Genomic DNA, 22,104 nt, shown 5'->3' with positions numbered 1-22,104 from the left:
AATTTATAGCGGCGTGAACTTTTCTATTGCCGTGTTATTTTCGGTTGATCAATTCTGTATTTACGAGCTTCTGTAACACTGTGTATTCCCCCTTACAATAATGCCTTCGGGCGCTGCAAGTACTCAAAATAAATATGTTAGCTTTTGTGGCGTTAATGCTACTGTATTTTGCTGCAAGGGCACTTTTCATGCCATATTTTCTAAATCCCCAATTCTCTGGTTGCAGGTTGAAGAGGAGCCATGAAGAAGCGTAGGCACGACTTAATAAAATACCACCAACCAACTAAATTTGAGTTGCGAGTTTTCTTTACAATGACGTTGGGGGAACGTAAGGAACTAATAGTGATTCTTCAAAGAATGATGAGCCCCTCCCCCTCCTTCATTTCCGCCAAATTTATTTATTTATTTGAACCTCAAGGGTCCCTGGCGGGACATTACATGAGTGAGCAAAAGGTGCTTAGATTCTCAAAAACACGAGAACGTACCGTTCCCCATGGCCAAAAACCTGTTGTCAATAAAGTGACACAAGTGAACAGACGTTGCCTTTCGCAATTTTCATTTCGCTTGATGTACGCGACGTCTAGGAACACGAGATGATGTTGATCCGCTCCGACGGCTTTCCGACCTGGTAAGGTCACCTGGAATTTAAAAAATGCAGGATAAAGACCATTTTTTTTTTTTCATGACATTAACAGTGCAGGCGACTTTAATGTGCTCGTACTTTGCATATGACTTACTTGTTGTCCAATGGCGATTCATCCTGTGGTGCAGCATTCTGCTTTTCGGCAATAACTTTTGCACGCTTGTACTGAAGCACTGGATACCAGGTGTATAAGCTGCAGCCGAAGCCCAAAATGATCGCCAACATTGCTTGCCCTTTAGACAGCCCACGAGGTAACCTTATCCTTATCATGTTGCGTCCCGCTTTTCTCGCTTAGTGAAAATGCTTTCACACCATCCAAGAACGCTCGAAATTCGGCACATTTAGAGTGACCTAGAGCACATACATAATTTCTTGTCGTCTGCAGTTCTGTCCGCCTTGCAGCAAAGTTGTGGATTGAATTGACTGGCCCATAAAGAAAGTGTCTGCGTTCACCCGGTGAACGCAGCGCAAGCGTTAGGTTCACCCAAACGTCACGTCCGGGACGCCACATCCGGTCTTTGTTTTTTTTTCACGTCCGTGATGTCACATTCGGCTTTTTTGGCGGCATAATATGGCATATGGCAGGCTCGGAGTGCACGAAGCGGTGGATCGCTTATTTTTCGGGCTTTTGCTTCTCGTAAGTATACTTCGTCTTTGCGTTTGATGTGCATCTACTACGCGTAGCTAATCTTTCGACTGCATGATGCCATATATATAGGTGTTCTGTGATGATACTTTATAGCCAGGTTCCTCACGAGCTTTTGTGATGCATTGCAGGGACCGCCACACCGGCCAGCCAGTGCTACAGTGTCCTAATGCAGAGAACGTATATTACACGGAACTGCGCTCCTTCAGAGTTATTTAGAGTCTTTGTCAGAAGCACGTAACAGTATCATTACTTGGTTACGGTAATGCTACATGGCAGAATATTTGAATGGCAGATGTCCCGAGTGCGGCATGTAAGTACGTACGTACGCGCGCTTGTTTAGCCTAAATAAGAGTTTCTATTGTTCCCCAATGGAAATGCACATTCCTGATGCACGGTTCAGATCTGCCGGCTAAGGGCGGTAGTGAATAAAGTCACCAAATTGCGGCCTCGTTGCGGTCTCGCATTGCGGCCTCATTGCACTGTCGGGAAAAATTGCTTTAGAACCAAAATTTCGCTACGCTGTCAGTAGCCATTCACTGATAAGCTTTCTCCGCAGCGTAATGCTCAGTGCAGGTGTGATGGGGGTTGTGTGTGCGGTCGGTATGTGACCGATATTCCTGAACGCAGTGTCATTCAGCGATGTGCACAGCTGTGGCTGATTGTAGAATGTGGGCTGTGACAGGAGTGATGGGGGGGACCATACTCCTGCCTCGGCCAAGGTTGCAGCGATTTCAGAGCTGCAGGGAGCGCCCAGGCAGAACCTAATCTCGGCCCTATGCTGCAGCTCCAGCTTCTTGAGACGGGCACGTGATAGTGCCACGAGTGGGAGGACGTACCGCAGGCGTGATGTGGCTACTGCATGGTACAGCCACAGAGCCCACCTAGTGGTGCAGCTCTGTCCTCGGGCAACAAGCTGGGAGACTGCCTTGTGGACCCGGAGGACCTGGACATGCAGGGTCTTGACAGCAGGCAGCCAGGTCAGCCGGTGATGAACGTGTAGCCCCGGGTACGTCACTGCCAGGCTTCAAGGTCGCCTTCCAGTTGCAGCTGTGCAGTGGGCGATTGCTCTTGGGTGGAGCAGCATGGCCTCGGTCTTCCTTGCCGAGATGGCAAGGCCAATGCAGCTCAGGTAAGCAGCGGCGGTGTCGAGGGCTCTTTGCAGAGCCGAGCGCGCACTGCTGTGGCTGTGTGGTGGATTTCGCACACATAGGGCGATGTGGTCCGCGTTGATGGAGGTATTCACGTGGTTGTGGGGGTCAGTCTGCAGGACAGCAGGCAGTCGGGCCAGGTTGAACAGGAAAGGGCTCACCACTGATCCTTGTGGGACGCCCTCTACCAAATAGGTCCAGGGCCTGCTGAACGACTGGATAGGGCAGGCCGTCAAAGGCCCCCTTCATGCCGATAAGCACCAGGAGCACGGCGTCACCGCAGGCCTTGTCCTCTTCCAGCGTGGAGACCACGTCCACGATGGAGTCCGCACTGCATCAGCTCCGCCGGAACCCTCTCTGCTCATCGGCCAGAAAGCAATGGCCTCCATCAGCTTGCAAGCAGCAGAGGTGAGTGAGACTGGCCGATAGGAGCTCACGTTTTTCAGCCGGCCTTCAGGATGGGGGCCACGTAGGCTGTGCGCCATGACTCCGGCACCTGCCCTGACTGCCAGATGTTTAAGCAGTCAAGCAGGTGCAGCTGCTCGCTGGTGGCCAGGTTGCAAAGCATTTGGGTTCCTGGTGCACTGGGCTCCTGGTGCACTGCGATGCTTGGAGCTCGTGCAGCGTCAGCGGGTACTGGTAGATAGCCATAACCTGGCTCGATGTCCACCCTGGGTGGTGAGAGAGAAGGGAAGACGGAAAGGCAGGGAGGTTAACCAGGCTGAGTCCAGTTTGCTACCCTACACGTGGGGAGGGGAATGGGGAGTGAAAGAGGAAGAGAGAGAACTTAAGTGTAGGATGTCTATAGTCGGGCACTCAAGTCTGTTGCCCTCAGGTAGCGAAAAAGCGCTCGGACTGCTTTCTGGGCCAATGAACTGTGAGGCCAGGCTCCCAAGACTGGATGACAGGCCATTTACAGAAGCGAAGACCCTGTGTGGTGGTTGTGCAGGCAGCTAGGCAGACTGACGGAAGGCTGCCCTACCTTCAGGATGGCTGCAGTGCGTGGTACAGCCAGCGCAAACTGGTTGGCGAGGAGCTCCGCAAGGGCCTCTTCGCTGATGCTCAGCGTGATGGCCACGGTGAGGACAGGTTGTAGGCTTCCTCTCCTGCTGGTGAGGGATTTGAGCAGTCTCCAAGCCAGGGGTCCCCTGGACCTGCCCTCGATGGCAGAGCAGAGGCGTCTGCAGCGGGCATCTGCACGTCTGTACTCGGTCCAATGCTCTGCCTTGCCCGTCCGGATTGCTCCACGCTCCATACGGCGCCTGGAGGCACGAATGTTGAGCAGGTGGATGTCCGGAGCGGGGGTATCTGGTTGGGTAGAGCACTGAACGTTGGCAGACTGAGCACAATCCACGATGGCGCTCAGGAAGTCACGGCCATCGTCCAACTTGCTGCAGTGCTTCCGGAACAGGGACCAGTCTGTGACGTAAGTTCTTGACCTAGGCCTTCTCCCAGACCTGGGGCTGATCACAATAGGGAAGTGGTCAGACCCCCATTTGTCCAAAGTTGTGGCCCAGGAGTAGGAGCACTGCTCAGTGTTGAGGGAGAGGTCAATGGCCGTGCGAGCTCTGCGGTAGACGTAGGTGGGCTCCCTGGTGTTCCAAGGTCAGCAGGCCAGCTCAGCTGATGGCATCTGTGAGGCCTTTGCCTCAGCGGGTGCAGCTGCGGCTTCCCCAATCCGTGTGGTGTGCGTTGAAGTCACTGCACAGGACTGCATGCCCACCAAGGCGAACAGCCAGCTGGATGAGGCTGGAGGGATCCCACGGCTTTCCTGGACGGATGCAGATGCTCGCCACAGCCGTGTCCTGGCTGCCAAGGCGTACCACAACGGCGCACGACTCCAAGGGGCCACCGGCGATGTCAGCAACAGGTAGAACAGCACGCGCCAGGGTGCTGCGGACATAGATTGCCGTGCGTGGCTTTCCTGGCTTATGGGCTCAATCTAGGCAGGGTGCCGCAGTGCAACTGCGTGTGGCACAGGTGGTGGCACCCGAGTAGTCGGGAAGCCGTAGGTTCTCGGCCATGGCATATGTCTCCAGCAGTGCGAGTACCGTATAGTGCGGAATATAGGTTGAGGTTTTTTCCCAAAAATATTACTAAGGCTACGTTCACACTTGGGAAACCGCAAGCGGACGGAAAAACCAAAGCGGCCGGATAATCTTTTTCGCGCATGTACAAAACGTTCACATTTGTTTCGCCACTGCAGCGGAAACCACGTCCGCTTTCGCCCACATTTATCTAGTTTGCGTACGTTTGTCCGCCTGGTGGCACTGTTCATCACACTATTTCAAGACATACGTTCATTCATTGACCCATCAGTTACTAAAAACTACCATTTCATGCAACTGCACGTGTCGTTTTTAACTTTCGTCTACCATGGAAGATAAAGAAGACATAGTTTCGATAGCTTTAGCTAGTTGCTTTTCCTAAAAATAGACCATGAGCAACGGAAAACGTTAAATTTTACGACCGGATGTTTACATGCGATTGCAGCTTCCGGTAAAGCGGAACGTAATTCCGCTTCGCCTGGGCGGAAAAATCGGTCCGAGACCGATTTTTTCGCCGCCTGGTTTTCCGCCCGTTTCTCCGCCTAGGCGGGCGGATTTTGTCAAGTTTTTTCCGCTTCCGCCTGCTCCAAGACCAAGTGTGAACGCAGCCTAAAAGTTCACCCCTTGACTTACATATCGGCCCTTGGCACAGCATGAATAGTTGTCTGGCAGCATGTAGGAGCGCAGACCTTTCGGCATCCGCATTGTTATCGCCCCCTTGGTGACCGACGCGGCCCAACTCGCGGGCGCTGCGCGGTTCTTTATTCTGACGAAGTTCTTTATTCTATGGCGCAGTGCACCCGGAGCTCAAAGACAGGGTGGCGGATTTTGTCCGCGAGCATCGTGCCAGATCTTTGCCAGTCACAGCAGAACTCATCTGCATCAAAGCTATTGAGATCGCCCGAGAATCCGGACTGCCCAAGGAACAATTCAAGGGCTCCATTTATTGGGTTCGTCGCTTCATGCAACGCAAGGGATTCGCACTTCGACAGCGTACATCAATCTGGCAGAAGCAGCCAGAGGCATACGAGGACAAGTTGGTCGAATTCCAGCGCTATGTTATCCGTCTCCGGCAGCAGCATGGCTACATGTTGGAACAGATCGGCAACGCTGATGAAACGCCGATGTGGTTCGACATGCCGTCGCTCACCACAGTGTGCGAACGCGGCACAAAAGAAGTCGAGCTTCTTTCTACAGGGAACGCGCATTCACGGTGATGCTCGCGTGTACTGCAGATGGCAGAAAGCTGCCCCCAGACATAATATTCAAGAGGAAGACGCTGCCGAAAGAGGCTTTCCCACGGGATGTAGTTCGCGTGAATGAAAAGGGCTATATGGACGAGGCCCTCATGCTCAATTGGATTAAGGCCGTCTGGAATCGGCAACCAGGGGCACTCTTGCAGTGTCCGAGCATGCTCGTCTTGGATGCCTTTCGCGGGCACTTGACCGCAGGATTGAAGCTGGCACTCCGCGACGGGAGGACGGAACTCGCCGTCATTCCGGGAGGCATAAGATAATGTTGTGTAGAAAGAAATCGGCGACTTCAGCAGCAGTGCAGGATGGTAGAGATGCTGTCTCCGCATAGCGTGTTGGATGGTCTATGGCCGTTGCAATCCAACGATTTCCATGTGAGGTCACGGGAAGAGGACCGTACAAGTCTATTCTAACTACTTCAAAAGGCGAAGCGGGACAAGGCAGAGGTTGTAAAGAGCCAGAAGGAGCTGTTGGGTTTGCTTTGACAATGAACGCAGGGTGCAACATACTTCGCAACGGCTGAAGATGGGCCAGGCCAGGAGTAGCAACTTCATATTCTGTTGTAAGTCTTGTGGTAGCCTAGATGACCAGTCGTCGCATGATCGTGAAAGGCTTCAAGCACCTCACATTGCAGAGAACATGGTATGACCGGGACCCATTTGTTGCCATCGATGTGATAAATGTTGCGATGTAAAACCCCATTGTGCAGCTTGAATTGATTAAGTTGTCGACGAAGTCAGGCGTTTGGAGGTGACGAAGAATCTTCCATGCGTTGGAGAATAGTTCAGCAGTATGGGTCGATGCGTTAGTGGGACACAAGGACAGATGGGCTGTTGTGTCTTAGCCATTCGAGGGCTACAATGGGTAAAGCCGATGAAGAGGACTCAGGACGTACACAATCACGGAGAGGTTATGGTGAATCGTCATGATTCAGCAGAGGGTAGCAAGAGAGAGCATTGGTGTCTTGATGCTTCTTTGCAGCCCTGTAGGTGACATTGAAATCGTACTCCTGTAGGTGAAGCACACAGCAACCCAGGTGACCTGATAAATTCTTTAGCGATGAAAGCCAGCACAGTGTGTTATGGTCGGTAACGACTGTGAAATGGCGGCCATGAAGACATGGGTGAAATTTTTGCACGGCCCAACAGCAAAGCACTCCTGCTTGGTTATGGTGTAGTAATTTTCTGCACTGGTTAGTGCACGACTAGCCTAAGCAATTACTCGTTCGCGGAATGTGTTGTCGCATTGTAGTAGAATGGCACCGAGACTGACTGCTAGCGTCGGTGTGAAAGATGGTGGGCGCGGTTGGATCAAAGTGGCGCAGTACTGGGTCTGACGTCAGGGCATGTTGCAAAAGCAGGAAAGCATGTTCATATTCGTCGGACGAAACAAAGGGTGCATTACTGGGGAGGAGCTGATGGAGCGGGGACGTAAGTGTAGCGAAGTTGCATATGAAGTGCCGGAAGAAGCAAGTCCAAGAAAACTGTGCATGTCTTTTTGACGCAGCGGACACAAAATTCGAGGATGGCAGTAAGCTTCTCGGGGTCCGGACGAATACCTTCTTTGCAGACTATGTGCCCCAGAACTTTGATGGCCTTGCTGGCCAAACTGCATTTGTGTGTGTGTGTGTGTGTGTGTGTGTGTGTGTGTGTGTGTGTGTGTGTGTGTATGTGTGCGCGCGCACACGCGCGTGTGTGCGTGTGTTGAGCTGCAAACCAGCATTTGCAAGACAGGCAAGGACTTCATCAAGATGTTGCAAATGTTGTGAGAACATGGTTGAAAACACAATGTCGTCGAGATAGCACAGACAGGTTTTCCATTTCAAGCCACACAAGACTTATTGATCATGCGTTCGAATGTGGCAGGCACATTGCAGAGTCCAAAACGCATCGCACTGAACTCGTAGAGCCCATCAGGGGTAGCAAATGTCGTTTTTGCTTTGTCGGATTTGGACATCGGTATTTGCCAGTAGCCTGGTCTAAAGTCAAGGCTAGAAAAATACTCAGCACCGTGGAGTGAATCTAGTGCATCATCCATCCGTGACACGGGGTGAACATCTTTGCGCACGATTTTGTTCAGCGCACGGTAACAGACGCAAGAACACACTGAGCTGTCTTCGTGACAATTGCAACGACATGAGTGTCAACAGCTCAAGTGACAGTTGATCCACGAGGCAACAGTTGGGGTTCGATTTGGTTTATTGCAGTAAGCAATGCAGACCCCTCAGAGAAGCGAATAAGGCCAGGGGTAATCAGAATTGCTCGAGATAGGGTATGGTCATAGGGTAGAATGAATACGCCGCCATCCACAATGTTACAGGAGTTGACACCTATAATCTTTTCTCTAGGTGGCCAAAGAACGTAATCGGAAGAGGTGACGAGACGAATGCATTCTTCGTGGTTAGGAAGAGAATTGCCAGTGGCATCATCCAGTTGTGTGAGGCGCTGACGACAAGAGATAGAAGCAAACGCCAAAGATAAGAAGTCCCACCCCAAGATGAGTTCATGGGTCACTCACGAAATACGGCAAAAACAATGTGGTGAAGAATTTAGTCTATGGACACACAAACAGGACACGGTGCGATTGGACAAATAATAACCTTGGCCGTTGCACAAAGAGAAAGGCCGGAGTAAGGCAATTCTTGTGTTTTATAGAGTCCCAAACAGTCACATGGCAATAATCGCCAAGCGTCTTGTAACATGGAGCCACCTCAGAATTGCGCCAAACAAAGATGATGGATGCAGCCAGTCTTGCCAGATAACTACATTTTGACTATTCTGTATTGTTTGCATTTTTTGTGTAAAAGGAATTGTCGCAGAGAGTTTTATCTTCAGTGGCCTTCAGTTGACGTCATCTGCTACAACTAGCACATAAGTTAACTCCATAGCACCACTAGGATGGAGACATTGTGTCGTGGGGTGCTTCCTTAAAAGTGGACAAGAAGATTCTAAAGGAAAAGTGTGAGATGGTCACAGTAATAACCAAGGCATTTGGCATGGGAATGACCCAGCTATGAAAGTATTATCAGATGTGGACAAGCATATAATACTAAATGGCGCCTTGCACGAGTCCCAAGTGCAAAATGTAATGAGTATTGTGCATTGAAAGGGCCAAAAATGTTTTGTACATGCAAGGGAACACTATGGGCATTTGATAACAGTTGCTTAGATGTACTACATTAACAGGAACCAAACGAACTCCCTTAGACATAAGCATGCAGCAAATTCGAGGACTAGATGAAGCTTCAAAGAAGTAACTGCATTTCATGTAGGATAGGTGTGAATGACCTTTGTGCATGAGATCAGTGACAAAAACACTAAATGAATGCAGTACAGTGTCTGTATCATATCTTATGCAGACCAAACTAGCCTGGAGTTTCAGCGTTCCTTGTCAGTTCATTTAAATAGGCACTACATTGTTCAAAGTGCAATATTGTTCTACAAAACATAATATGCAAGATGTAGCATGCTAACCCTCGTGGCTCAACAACTACTGAACCGAAACCTCAATGAGCAGTGAAGCTTCCTTGTAATTTTCATCGTAACCATACTTTCGCTCTTGAAAGTGAACCTCTTTAGTGAATTTGCTTGTGTATTAATTTTTCTTTAGGCAAGTATTTTTTATACATGTTAATGTCTCAATCCTGCTTTTTCTTTCCGGGGCTAAAACAAAATGCCTCTTATTTCACTTTGATCTTTTGACCTAGGAAGCCATCATCTGGTGCTGTGTACAGCAAGCACATGCTTCGGACAAGGAGGGAGCCAGCACCATATCTACATCAGCAAGAACCTCGGTGCTCAAAATAAACATTTTCTGTGCAAATACCTGTCTTTTTATACTTCCAGCATGAATTAATAAGTTTCTTTTGCCTTCACATGCAGGAAGGTTTATAGGAATAAATAGTGACTGTTGAATGCCCAGGAAAAGCCTTGAAGCCATTCTACTTGTACAGTGATAAAGTACATGTGTACTTGAACTTGATAGTACAGAAACGAAAGGCAAAGTAACAGACAAAATGCTCGGGGCAGCAGTCGTATAAATGGTAGATGAACACAGCTAATTGTGCTGTCCAGTTTCATTCAGTTTGACCAAATGTTGCAAGAATTGCCTTCAATATGAATCATTCAGTTTAGCCAGCTAAAGTCGAACTCGTACAAACTTTTCTGCTGGGAATTTTAGCATAAATGGTATGTGTGCATCCTTCAGCAGCACCACAAGCCCAGTAAGGTTTTTGCGTTACTGTCCCCCCTCCCTTGGGGTTATTGCAGTGTCTACTTCAAGTGCTTGAGGGTATAATGGAAAATGACTCCATTCTCCAATGAGAAGGCTATATAAATATGCAGGACAAGAGCTTGTAGGCCTGGTTATAAGCATGAATTAGATATGTATAGACCAAAGGCAATATGAATACAATATGTTAAATTGCATCCATATGTGGGAACTGCCCACATCAAAGGAAAGAAAGTGCAATACTTGCAACCTACCAACATAAACATCAGTCTAGGGAAGGATTCTGTAAGGATCCACTAAGTGGACTGTTTCAGCACACACTGATTAGGTAGAGCTATAAGCTGGTAGAGCAAGTGGCAATCATCACCATGGGCTCTCGTGCTCTATTCATTCAGCGTGTACTGGAATGGACAGTCCACTTAGTCAACACTTACAGACTAGCCCCCTAGGGCTGTGGAAGCACGCAGTATATTAAGCTTAAGTCTGGAGTGCTACCTTCTGCTTATGTGGCAAGTCCTCCTGTTTACCTGTTCCTTTCAACTGAGAGCTGAGCACTGCCTAGGTTAAGTCAGAAAAAGCAACCAGCGTCCATAGAATTCAAACTATTACTATTTGCCCTATATAAGGGGACAGTGAAGCCTAAAATGACACTTGACTTGGGCCATATTTTTCACGATATGCCCGAGAATATTGGGATTTCCCATCAATTTTACCCTTCCTACATCACATAGTGAACAACCTGAAAACTTAACACTGTTGCGCAGAGCGATGAAGGGTCAGGATTTGAGCGAGAAAACAACACATGACACCTGAGCGCAAACTATGAACTGGTTTATTTTTCTGCAAGTGAAGCGTACATAAAGCCTACACGCGTGCACAGTAGTCCTCTTCCCGGTCTACCTACACCCTCTATTGTCAGAGATTATGCTAATCTCTTTATTGCTGAGTGAAATAGACGGCGGGCTGACACATGAGCCCTGTGGGTCCACCTTGAGGTTGTATGCTTCCACGACTTGTCTTTTCCTTTGGTTCCTACTTTTCAGCAGAATCATTCCCTTGTGATAATCACCAGTTGATAGTTTGTGCTCAGGTGTCTATTGTTTTCTCGCTCAAGTCCTGTCCCTTCGTCACTCCGCACAACAGTGTTAAGTATGTTGAACCAACTAGCACACTGCACAATTTTCCTGATCTTGAAAACAATTGTAAACTAAAGTCCGTGAGAAACAAAGTGTTCTGTCATGACATACAGATTTATGCATGATCACTTTGCAATATAAAAATACAATTTTAGCCAATGTTAACGAAGAGCTTCACTTCTGGAGTTCACTTAAATAATGTCTGCGATGCATTGCGACAGTACGAGGTCCTGGAGATCCTACTGTGGAGATATGTCAACATTGAGCCTATTCCTGTTTAATCTATGGATAGATGCCTTCACGAAGAGTTGGAGAAAGTGCACAATGTTTTATATCACATGTAATAATTATGCTGTGATAAAGTGTACACGCTGAGCTTAATGTTTTAGAAAAGCTCAAGAAAAGGCTCCAGAATAGGTATGATGGATAGGCAACCTTTTATTTGGCTCTCTTCATAGTGAAATCTAGACGCATCACCTCAGCCACACTTAGTAAAATCTGTGGGCTCGTACTGCCCATGCCTTTACTGCACAAGTTGCCTTGGTGCTCCCAGTCTTGACAGGTAACACTTAAGCACACTCTCATGCACGTGTTTGTTCCAAAGCTACAGCTGCTAACTAAAGTAACTCCCACATGCGATTCTGTAACTCTAGACCTAACTGCAAAACCGCATGCAGTACTACGAGTTTGGCATGGAGTCCACATGACATGTGCACAACTTCAAATTTCGTATAGGCAACAGATAACTGGTAACCTGTTAGAGTAACAAAATGGATGCCAAGGAAAATTCACCCAAAGCCTTAGGCAGGAAAATGAGGTGTTGTGATGAGATAAATAGCAATCACATTTGATCGACTGACTAAAAGCTGGTAGGGGTATTGCATTTGACATGATTGAAATGAGCTGCAGCATGGCATGGTAACTGTGGCAGCCTTTACAATGCCGCGCTCTCTGAATTACACTTATGTGCATCCATATGCTGCAGCGACCAACTGTTTTTATTCAAGAAAGCCAGGTTTGTGGTTCAGCACACATCATACGCTGGCAAACTCACTGATGAGTCAACTCCCTGAGATCATCCCATGAGTCTGAGTGAGCCCAGCTGAGCAGTATTTTGGCGAGTTTGAGCCCGAGTGAGCTCGGCTGAGTAGTATATACTACTCATAAGAATATATATTCTTATGAGTTCAAGTGAGCAGCTAATTATAATTTTGGCGAGTCTAAATAGTGAGTTCCGATTATTTTGCCAACATATATATGGTCCGTGTACTTTCGAAATTCAGCTACGAGACTTGCGCATAGGTTGGAAATTAAGCTTCTCGCCACGTGACTACTGCATAAATGATCATAGAGCTAGCGAAGAACGATACGCCTTAATGATGCAGCGCGTGCCGCGCGGGATCCATGTGTGCAGCGTGCCAGTGAATGGGTGCGCGCTGTTTGGGAAATTAGGGGGTTTCGACCCATCCACAGATAATTTACATAATACCTTTCTCCATAGTGTATTATTGCGATAGCAATTTTTGGACACCCTAAGCGAATTTTCGCCATCGCCCTGATGTTTGGTTTAAAGTTCAAGTGTGACAAAAATTATAGTGCTCCGTTGCATCCCACATGCTGGGGTTAATTGCGAATGAAAGGGTGCGATTGTGAGCCGAGAAGGATGGCAGCTTTATGCGCGCTATCCACGTCCCGTGATCAAGTGCGCGCTAGGGTCAGAGAGCGCGCGACGTCTCTTGCCCGGCCGTGCCCGTGCATATGGCTGTCCGCGCGCAGCAGAGTGCATATACACGGCCCGCGCGTGCCACATTTTTAAAAGTAATTTGCGGCCGGTGTAAAGGCGGCAAGTCGACGTGGCTGCTGGTTTCACGAATGTCAATAGGAAGTAGCGATATCTAAGTTTCGGGCGAAACTTAGAGAACAGTGACTTCCTTAGAGGGGCCAAAATTTTGGGGCGCATGAGCGGCACCTATAGTAGAATGCAGTGTTCCATTGTAAAAAAAAAATTGATGTAACAAAATAGAGTGCTGAGTGTTACGTCTTTGTTACATCAAGGTTCAACAAAAATTAAGCGCTGGAAATCAGCGCTGGACGCACATGCAACTCCTTACTCCACACTGAAAACATTTTTTTTTAAATACTTTGTACATTTGTATAAATCCCTACCTGCGGATATTCCTCTGGTTTAGCCTAATTATGTGCTGCCTACTTAACTTACTGACGCAGCATACGTATCATTGCGAAATTTATAATTTTTTGCTTTTAGAAAAAGCATCGAGTTATTGAATTTTGCGAACAGAAAAAAAATTGCAACTTCCAATATAGCGCGCTTCCTAGGCTATTAAACAGCTACAATGTTCAAGGAACGTACTGTTTCCATGAGTGGTTTACTCATGCAGTAAGATGTACTGCTCCTACACCTTGTAATTAAGCATATGCATCGACACATAGCAGCTGATATTCTTGCTTATTTTCTCATCACAGAGGTAGATGGGGCACATGAACCAATATGCTCACACAAATCAACGTGACCAACTACTGCGGAGACATGGCAACGAAGTCTTTGTTTACCTTGTACACCACAAGTGCGAGGTTTGCGCATTAATTTGACTTCATGAAACCCTATTTATACTACAGGCTTTACGGCAATGCTTGCATGCAGTGCGGTGAAGCGCTCGACGAAACTGCACATATTATATGATTTGTTTGATATTAACTCGAGATGCAAACGTTTGTGCAGGCAGGCAAGCAATGTTTCCATTCACGCAGCGCACCAAAATAGCGAGGTATATGCATTAATCTGGTTTCATGACATCGTACTTTTGCCACTAGCTTTACGGCAGTGCTTGTGTATAGTGCTGCGAAGCACGACGGAACTGCACGTTATTATACGGTGTGCTTGAAATCCACTCGAGATGCAAACGTTTGTGCAGGCAGGAAACGAATGATTTAATTCACGTAGCACAACGCGAGAGCGCGCTCTATGCAGTCCTTTGATTGAATAAAACTCTATTTCTGCCACAGGCTTCACAGCAATGCTTGTGTAGAGGGCTGTGAAGCTCGACGCAGCTGTAACAACATCCCACAGTACACCCGATTTTTACCGAGTTTGTTTTAAAGGGCCCCTCACAGGCTACATAACAAATTTTGGTTATACACTGAAAGTTGTTACGTGCCCTCTAAGAAGTGTTCTACCGCAAGCATTTTTCAAATTGGTTCATTAACAGCAGATAGAGAATGATTGAAGTGCCGCGAACGCATGATTTCAGGAGGCGAGCGTCGCCGCCTCTATAAACACTCTCTCGACATTCCCCGTTTCGCCTGTGTAAGCAAATTTCCTTCACTGCGTTCTCCCATACCGGAGCCGAGGGGTCGCGGCGGGTATACCCTGCCGTCTTCTTTTTTTCACCGTCACCGGCACACTTCCGGTGACGGTGTCGCGCGAGCTGTTGCGCTTGTCTCGTTTCCTGTAGCGGACGATAATGCGCGCTCTACACGAGAACACGTGATTAGCGGTATAAGTCAGTGCCCCAGCACTGAGGCAAACGCGAGAGGATAAAAGAGCATTCATGATCGCAATGCTGGAACACAGTAGACAATGACGTATAGTTTCGTTCTCTGCGCGCGTGCAAACGTCGGGAAAAGGAGACGAAACGGAAATTCATCTCTCTTGCTACAGTGCGAAGTAAAACAAAAGCACCCAGACATTCGGGTTGTATTTTTCATTATTTCTCTAAACTTTAATTAGTTCACTGCAGCAACAGATTCAACAAATAACTGATGCTGCCTTGAATCTAAGTCACGTGTCACTCTGAGTGCCATCACAGCACAGCCTGTGCTCCTATGCAGCAGCAAAGTTACGGGCATTCATCTGCTTGCTGCTGCGATAACATTACGACACTTTAACTCAGAGGCACGATTTTTGTTGCGTGAGATTATAGATAGCCAGTAGACTACTTGTCTGATGTTAAATGCTATGACCCACTGGCAATCCGCGATGCACTCAACGAAAACGTTTTTATGCTGTGTGTGGCGTGACTCACCAGTGACCCACACGCAAGAATTCTCGCTCTTGTGTTGCCATCTGAGGTTTGAAATTGCAACTAATATATATTTTTATTGCATTGAACATGGGGTGGCATGTTTGTTTCGGAGAGTGGAGTGGCGGCGCATTTCTCAGTTGGGTTTCTTGCAAACTTTCGCAGCAGTCTTTGAAATACGTGCCATTGGAATAAGTACCTGCATTTTTCTTGCTACTCCCAAACTTTTCAGCGTGTCTAATAGATAGATCCTCATGCCCCTTACGGATGAAAAAAAAAAGCACAATATATGCAGAGGAAACAAATAAACTTAGTTTTGGGCCAGAAGAATGCACCAGCAACTTCGCGATCACCAGCGGATGAGTCAAGTGCTTCAGTGTCAGATGTTCAGCAGTGGACAGTGAAATCAGTGACAAAGATAGTGTTTACGAACCATCACAGACCTCAGCCAGCATGTCGAATGGAGAGTCAGACCTGACTGATGATTCTGAGGTGAATGATTCAGGATACAATGCTCTCATTTCTCTCAGCCCATCTCTAGAGAAATGGACACCGGCAACAACCACTTCGCCTAGTGTGACACCACACGTACTCTAGGCCGCCCACTATCATTCAGTTGCCATCTAGCCGTTATGCCCCATCTTTATGTTCACTGTTTATTACGGATGACATTTGGCAAATGATGGTCAATGAAACAAACAGGTTCACACAAGTGTTGAAGTCAACTACTCCTAAATCTAAATCACGCTTGAAAAATTGGACGGAAACCAATGCCAAAGAAATTAAAGCATTTATTCGAATACTGATTTGTATTGGTCTCCTCCGTCTTCCTACTCCCAAATCTAAATCAAAGTTGAAAAATTGGATGGAAACCAATCTCCAACAAACGAAAGCATTTGTTGGAATACCAATTTGTATTAATCTCGTCCATCTTCCTATCCGAGTCACTACTGGGCAAAAAGTAACCTGTATGGTGTTGAACTCATTCATCAAAATATGAGCCGTGACCGCCTTTTCCCTACTTTTGAGGCTCCGGCATTTTGCGGACAATTAACTGGTTGCAGAGTTGCAGGATCATGTCTTTAAGATCCATCCTCTGGTAGAGAAATTGAACCAAAATTTTTGCCACTGTGCTTGAGCCAGGAAAGGAGGTTGTGATAGATGAAACAATAGTGCCATGGCGTGGCAGACTTTCGTTCTTACAGAGTCAGGCTGTTCAAGGCATGTACCAAAGACGGTTACAGGCTAAAGGTTGATGTATATGCTGGAAAGTGTGACTGAACAATTGGCATCGGACATGCCGAAGATGTATGCTTGAAACTCCTGCAAAATTACAAGGAAGTTGTGTGCCCGCTGTCCGTAGACAACTTCTACATGAGCTTGCCGCTCACTTTTCGCCTTCTAAAGGAAGACACTTTCATTCGTGGCACAGTTTGCTCAGTGAGGAAAGGGCTGCCAAAAGATCTCACTGAAGTAAAGGTTGCAAATGGCAGTGTTACCGAACTTCAGTCCAAAAATGGAGTGAAGGCACTGAAGTGGATGGACAAGAGGCCTGTTCTGATACTCACATCTGTCGCCAAATATGAAGCAACTTTGGTGGACAGTGGGAAGAAAACAAGGGACAATGCACCAATCATGAAACATCAGGCCGGCCTCGATTACAATGCAGCAAAAAAGGGCGTCGACTATAGTGACCAAATGACGTTATACCACAACTGCCTTAGAAAAGGACTTAAGTGGTACAGAAAGGTAGCTGTTGAGTTGCTTGTTGGATGTGTCATCATAAATGCGTGGAACATTCGTGGCATGCTTGAAGGAAACTCTACGCCAATTATAAAATTTCAAGATGAACTGGCTCATTCACTGTTCGGCCCTCGTCAAGACAACATCGAAGAAACTCGTGGGAGAAGTGTCCACATGCTAAGAAAAACTGGCACATCGGCACACGACACTCAGTGGCTCTGCACTGGCTGCTATGCGGCCAACAGTACCAGCAGTAGCCCAAACACTATGGTGAGAGTGAGAAAAGTGACCACTTTCAGTGAATAACGCCCCGGCAAGCCATTCATCTGTTTGTTGTGCTTTAATTCTAAGCACAAGTAACCTGAGAAGCAAGCTAGCTTCAACTGTAAAATGAGTAGGATGAAAACTTCAAGACATGGCTAATGTTCATACTAAATTTTAGCCTTTCTCTAACTAATAAATATTTCTAACACAGGAACTGACTTCTTGTCTTTTTTAATGGCAAGCACTTTGTAGTTCAACATAGGTTTCTAGCATCTTGAATCCATTGAGGGGCTACAGAATGTATTAAAGAAAGCTAAAAATGCATAATGTTGTGCTGAATGTGATCAAGACACATGTACAAGAAACTATAGTCATTAGTTCGATGAGGACAGTAATGTGCTTTAGCAAGTTAGAACTTTGTTACCAACTTGCCCACATTCACATCTTAACAGATTTAACAATGTTTCCACTACGTGGAGAACCTTGATCTACAGTGCTTTTATCATACTGAAGAAGGTTGGTGTTCCTATTATAACACGTGTACTTAAGAAGCTCAATCTCTCAGGATTTCATGTTGTTTTACTTGACATAAGCTTACGAGGCTTACAGATTACGTGCTCGTATCTCAACGTAAACACTTACTTCCTTTTCAATGATTTTCATTTCTGTAAAAGCACAGTAAATTTCGTCAGACGAGAAGTGCAAATGTGTTTTTTATTCTTTTATACTTGGTGCTTGCTATTATACAACTTACTTATATCAACCTGCTTGTTTAGAAAACTCATAAAGAACACTCCCCCCACCTTCGTCTTTCTTCTGTTACTTTCCATTGACTCTGACTTTCATTATGCTAATAAACTTCAGAAGAGCTTGCTCTCAGGCTAGTTTGTACACACTGCTAAGAATGAAAAAATGGATAGAAAACGGGACAAGAAAGAAAGGCCTACAGAATGCTGATTTGCGCGCGGCAATCTATATCAAGGACGGGGTGCTGGACCAGGGAAGCTAAGAAGCCGCCACAACAAACTATGGGAGCTAGGTGAATGGCCTCGATGTCCACACAGAAACATAAATATAGGAATGTTATAGAATGCTGTGTCATTCAACAACCCCGTGAATGTTGAAAAGCGGGACAGTGATTAGCTGAAAAGAGTTTCGGAGAGCTCCAGGGAGTGGGGAGGATGATACAGTAAGGGGGCTAGGGTGGTGACACGCATTAAGGGCATCAAGAATGAAGTGAAAAATTATGGGACATAGGGGGATTGTCTCATCACTGCTCGATCGCTCAACACCAAATAGCTGTGGCCAGTTGCCTTAGCTGAGATTCACCTACCCTGTCATAGCATGTGCTGTGCTTGCTGCTTTGCAGTCTTTAGAATAGGCAGGTGTCAGGGAAGCATGCCCATAATGCCTGCAATTAAGTAATAGGCGACTTGCAAAATAGTACCCGCTCTCTTCCATACACAGCCATGGCTGAACCACTCACTAGCAAATCTGGTAAGAAAATAACGCTGACCTTCACTGTTACTTGGGCTGCAACAAGTCTGGGCTGCAAACAAGAAGACACAAGACAGAGCGCTGTCATGTTTTTAGCACAGTTCACTTTCCTAAGTAATGTACCAACAAGGTCATAATATACATTATATAAATACATCAATTTGTAAACAAAATGTTATTTTTAATATAGTCATTTTTAAAAACAGCACAAGGATGATAGCATAATTTTAGGCATAGTCTTAGCAATGAAAAACTTTTGTCAGAAGTTAAGCAAAGTTTTGGCAACGTAAAAATGTGCATCCTCATTGCTAAAGTATTCCTGTCCGGGGAGTGCTAGGAGTTTGTCTTGGTGTGATGTAAAACCCTCCACACATTTATATAGTGCTAGAGAGAGAGGTGATGGGGGAGTGGTAGTGGCCAGTGGAGAATCCTTCCCTGAAATGAATTTCTGGCTACGTCACTGAATGTCTGCAATGCCTTGTAATAGCAATAGGTCTTGGAGGGAAACACTATAGATGATACCAGTGAACCTATTGAGCCTATTCTTGTTTAGTGAGGTGATGGATGTTTTCCCAAAGAATTATAGAAACTGTACAATGGAATGTTTTGTACCACCTGTAATAACCATGCTGTAAGAAAACAGAAAGGCTGAGCTTAAATTTTGTAGGAAATCTCTTAAGAGGCTCGAGGATAGGTAAAGATGACTAACTCCTGTATTCTCCACTCAACCCTCCACGTGGATTCAAATGCACAGTAGCCCCACTCCTTGACACAGGCGGTTGCTTAGTTTTAATTAAACTTCATGTCAATTACTGTGAAACACAGCGTCGTCTTCAGTCAAGGGGTGGCACTGCGCTCATCTCAGTGGAATGAAGCTTCCAGTCATAGATGGTTTCAGAATACAGGGTAAGTGACCTCACATTTTACTCTCTTCGTCGTGAAATCTAGACACCAAAGCCTCGGTTTGAACAAGTAATGCTTTAAGCGCTCTCTCATGCATATGTTTGCTTTAAGGCAGAGTCAGCTTACTATTTCCTGCTTCTGCCACATGCAAATGACACAAAAATATCTCAATAAAATGATTGTGATTTAAGTGGTACACACTCTCTGCAATGTGATTATATGTTTGTAATAAAAGAAGCACTACTCATGTGCTGGTCAGCATCTGCAGCAATATGTTCACCGAGATAGCTTTTTTGTCTCAATATATTCGATATTGTTGCAAATTTAAGAGGTTTTGCAGCTAACATGTAGCTGTTAACTTGTGTCTCGAGAACATACAGCTTTAGGTGAGAGGAGCGCTATATTGCATGATACAAAGGAACATTTTCAGACTGCTTGTTTTATTTTTGTGCGAAAAACAATTGAGAAGGTTTTAATTGCAAAGTAATACAGTAGGTGTTGGCAACGCGAACAAGCCATGCAAAGTGTATGCATCAGAAATGAACTATCCAGATGAGGACCCCCCACCCCACTGATATATGTCAATGCTATAATATCAAATGCTGCGACATTTAACACATATGGTGACTAAAAAGAAAGGATAACTAAAGCAAGAGCAGCATTAATAAAACAACATCAACTGCAAAATTTATACAATCTTTCTCAAAACTTTTATCTTTGCATAAACTGTGGCCTCACACACTGTGGGCACTTTTGCTAACAACCTTCACATTTCACTAGTGCTAATTCTAGCTTCCCTCTAGCTTCCAGCTCAACTGCAATGTTTTGAACGTCAGGGCATGTGCAAGTGAAAATTAGTTTGTGATGGCCATGTGGATCTGTTTCTCTGCCTGAATAATAGGGAGAGGAGGGCAATATAATTGCCTTGAGAACTATTAAGCAGAAGCAGCAGGAGCAGTGGCCGGGATAAAACATTTCAGGAGTTCAATGTAGTAAGGATACAGGAGTAATATGATTAACTTCGCAAGAATATGAGGCCATTATAACACTAAGGGAAACAGACTGGCCCATCACAATGAATTTTCAAATATTGTAACTGATCTAGAACACCTTGCACAGCTGCTGTAATTAGGAAAAAAAAAAGTAGGATCGTCTTAAAAAGACAGCTTTCTTGTTTGTTTACTCTGCTATGCCACTGTACACATTATTACTATTACTTTTTTTTCTTTTGGAACAGGAAGTCACCATATGCCTGGAGGTTTTAGATCACCTTCTTGGTGTGCTCCCGATATATTAACAGTTCGAAAACATTAACATTGTTGCTTGGTTTATTGCCCAAGTAGACCGGCACGTAACGACTGACTAAGGAACCAGGCGTGTGAATATGCACACCCTGTATCCAATCAACCCCTATATCAATCAATTTTGTACAATTAGACCTCCATATATTGAACTTTAATGTAACAAACCGTTTTACTTTGCAGAACTTATTTGGTGTGCATATAGAAATCTTCAATTTATTGAATTCTGTTTATCTGCAATTTCAATTTACTGAAATTATAAATTCTTCTAAAATTTAAATGAGGATATGTGTTGCATTTGAACTGTAAATTCTATGGACGTACAAGTGCTTTTCGGGAGTAAAGCTTCACGATTTTCTTCCCAAGTTTATTCGACTTAAGGACAAAATTCTGCAGCAGTTATAAAACGACCACAGGTGACAAGCAGCTGAATGCGAGGTATCTGGTACAGACCAACGGGGGAAAACTTACAAATCACAATAGCACACATTCAGGCGAGTATGTAAACAGGCGAACTAAGCAGGGAACAAAAACAACACAGCACTGCTTTCATAGGTCCCGAATGATCAGAGTTTCGTCAGAGTTGGTGCAAGCACGCATCCGCAGATAAAACGGGCTCTCACCGTGCATTGACCAATACTTCGAGAGCTGACGCCTACACAATAACCAGGGTAAGTTACAGCACTTGTTTCTGCTCTGATCGTAAAGTGTTCGAATGATGTCGCGACAACGCAAGTACTTGCAATAGGGGCGACGAACTTCCACAACTCCAGAACATCACAAAAGACCGTTTGTACATGTACTAACCAGCCAAACAAACTAACCACGGCAGCGAAGACCACTTAAATCGAATATACAGCGCAGAAACACCTCGTAAAGGTTTCACCATAGAGAAAGGTTACACCTTGTTTGACAGACGCTCACAAGAAATTCAAGAAATGTCCAAAGCGCACTACCGCCGCCTTTTAAAAATCCAACGGGAGCCAAGCCAAATCAGTAATAAGTTGGCTATTTGGGTGAACGCAACGTACCCGTTGCGTTCACCGGGTACGCCCAACGCCGGCTACGAAATGAATTGATGTATTCACACCATTTAATGTACAGGTTTATTAACGTAAACACTACATATACTGAATAAATTGATTCAACACAATATTTATAAAGCAGTCTTTTCTTTCTTTCTTTTTAGTTTGCATCGTAAACATTGTACGCAAGACGAGTCAAGCATGAGCCAAGTCTTGACGCATGT

At 45.8% G+C, this 22,104-nt stretch overlaps 3 long non-coding RNA genes across 3 annotated transcripts; 1 reads left to right on the top strand and 2 right to left on the bottom strand.

Moving 5' to 3' along the window:
* Positions 1 to 539: 539 nt before the first annotated feature.
* Positions 540 to 1,086, bottom strand: LOC135909104 (uncharacterized). Its single transcript, XR_010566578.1, has 2 exons — positions 738 to 1,086; positions 540 to 638 (listed from the first exon to the last, which is right to left on the bottom strand). It is a non-coding gene; the product is annotated as an uncharacterized lncRNA (long non-coding RNA).
* A 59-nt stretch (positions 1,087 to 1,145) lies between these two features.
* Positions 1,146 to 9,560, top strand: LOC135909098 (uncharacterized). Its single transcript, XR_011511306.1, has 4 exons — positions 1,146 to 1,280; positions 1,421 to 2,421; positions 2,553 to 2,848; positions 9,448 to 9,560. It is a non-coding gene; the product is annotated as an uncharacterized lncRNA (long non-coding RNA).
* LOC139054541 (uncharacterized) lies at positions 2,845 to 21,905 on the bottom strand. Its single transcript, XR_011511307.1, has 3 exons — positions 21,663 to 21,905; positions 18,671 to 18,703; positions 2,845 to 3,111 (listed from the first exon to the last, which is right to left on the bottom strand). It is a non-coding gene; the product is annotated as an uncharacterized lncRNA (long non-coding RNA).
* Between the last annotated feature and the right edge of the window lie 199 nt (positions 21,906 to 22,104).

Source organism: Dermacentor albipictus, chromosome 1 (assembly GCF_038994185.2).
Source record: "Dermacentor albipictus isolate Rhodes 1998 colony chromosome 1, USDA_Dalb.pri_finalv2, whole genome shotgun sequence".
Classification (NCBI taxonomy): Eukaryota; Metazoa; Arthropoda; class Arachnida; order Ixodida; family Ixodidae; genus Dermacentor; species Dermacentor albipictus.
Note: the sequence above shows the minus strand (reverse complement) of the source record. Positions and strands in the feature narration are given on the sequence as shown.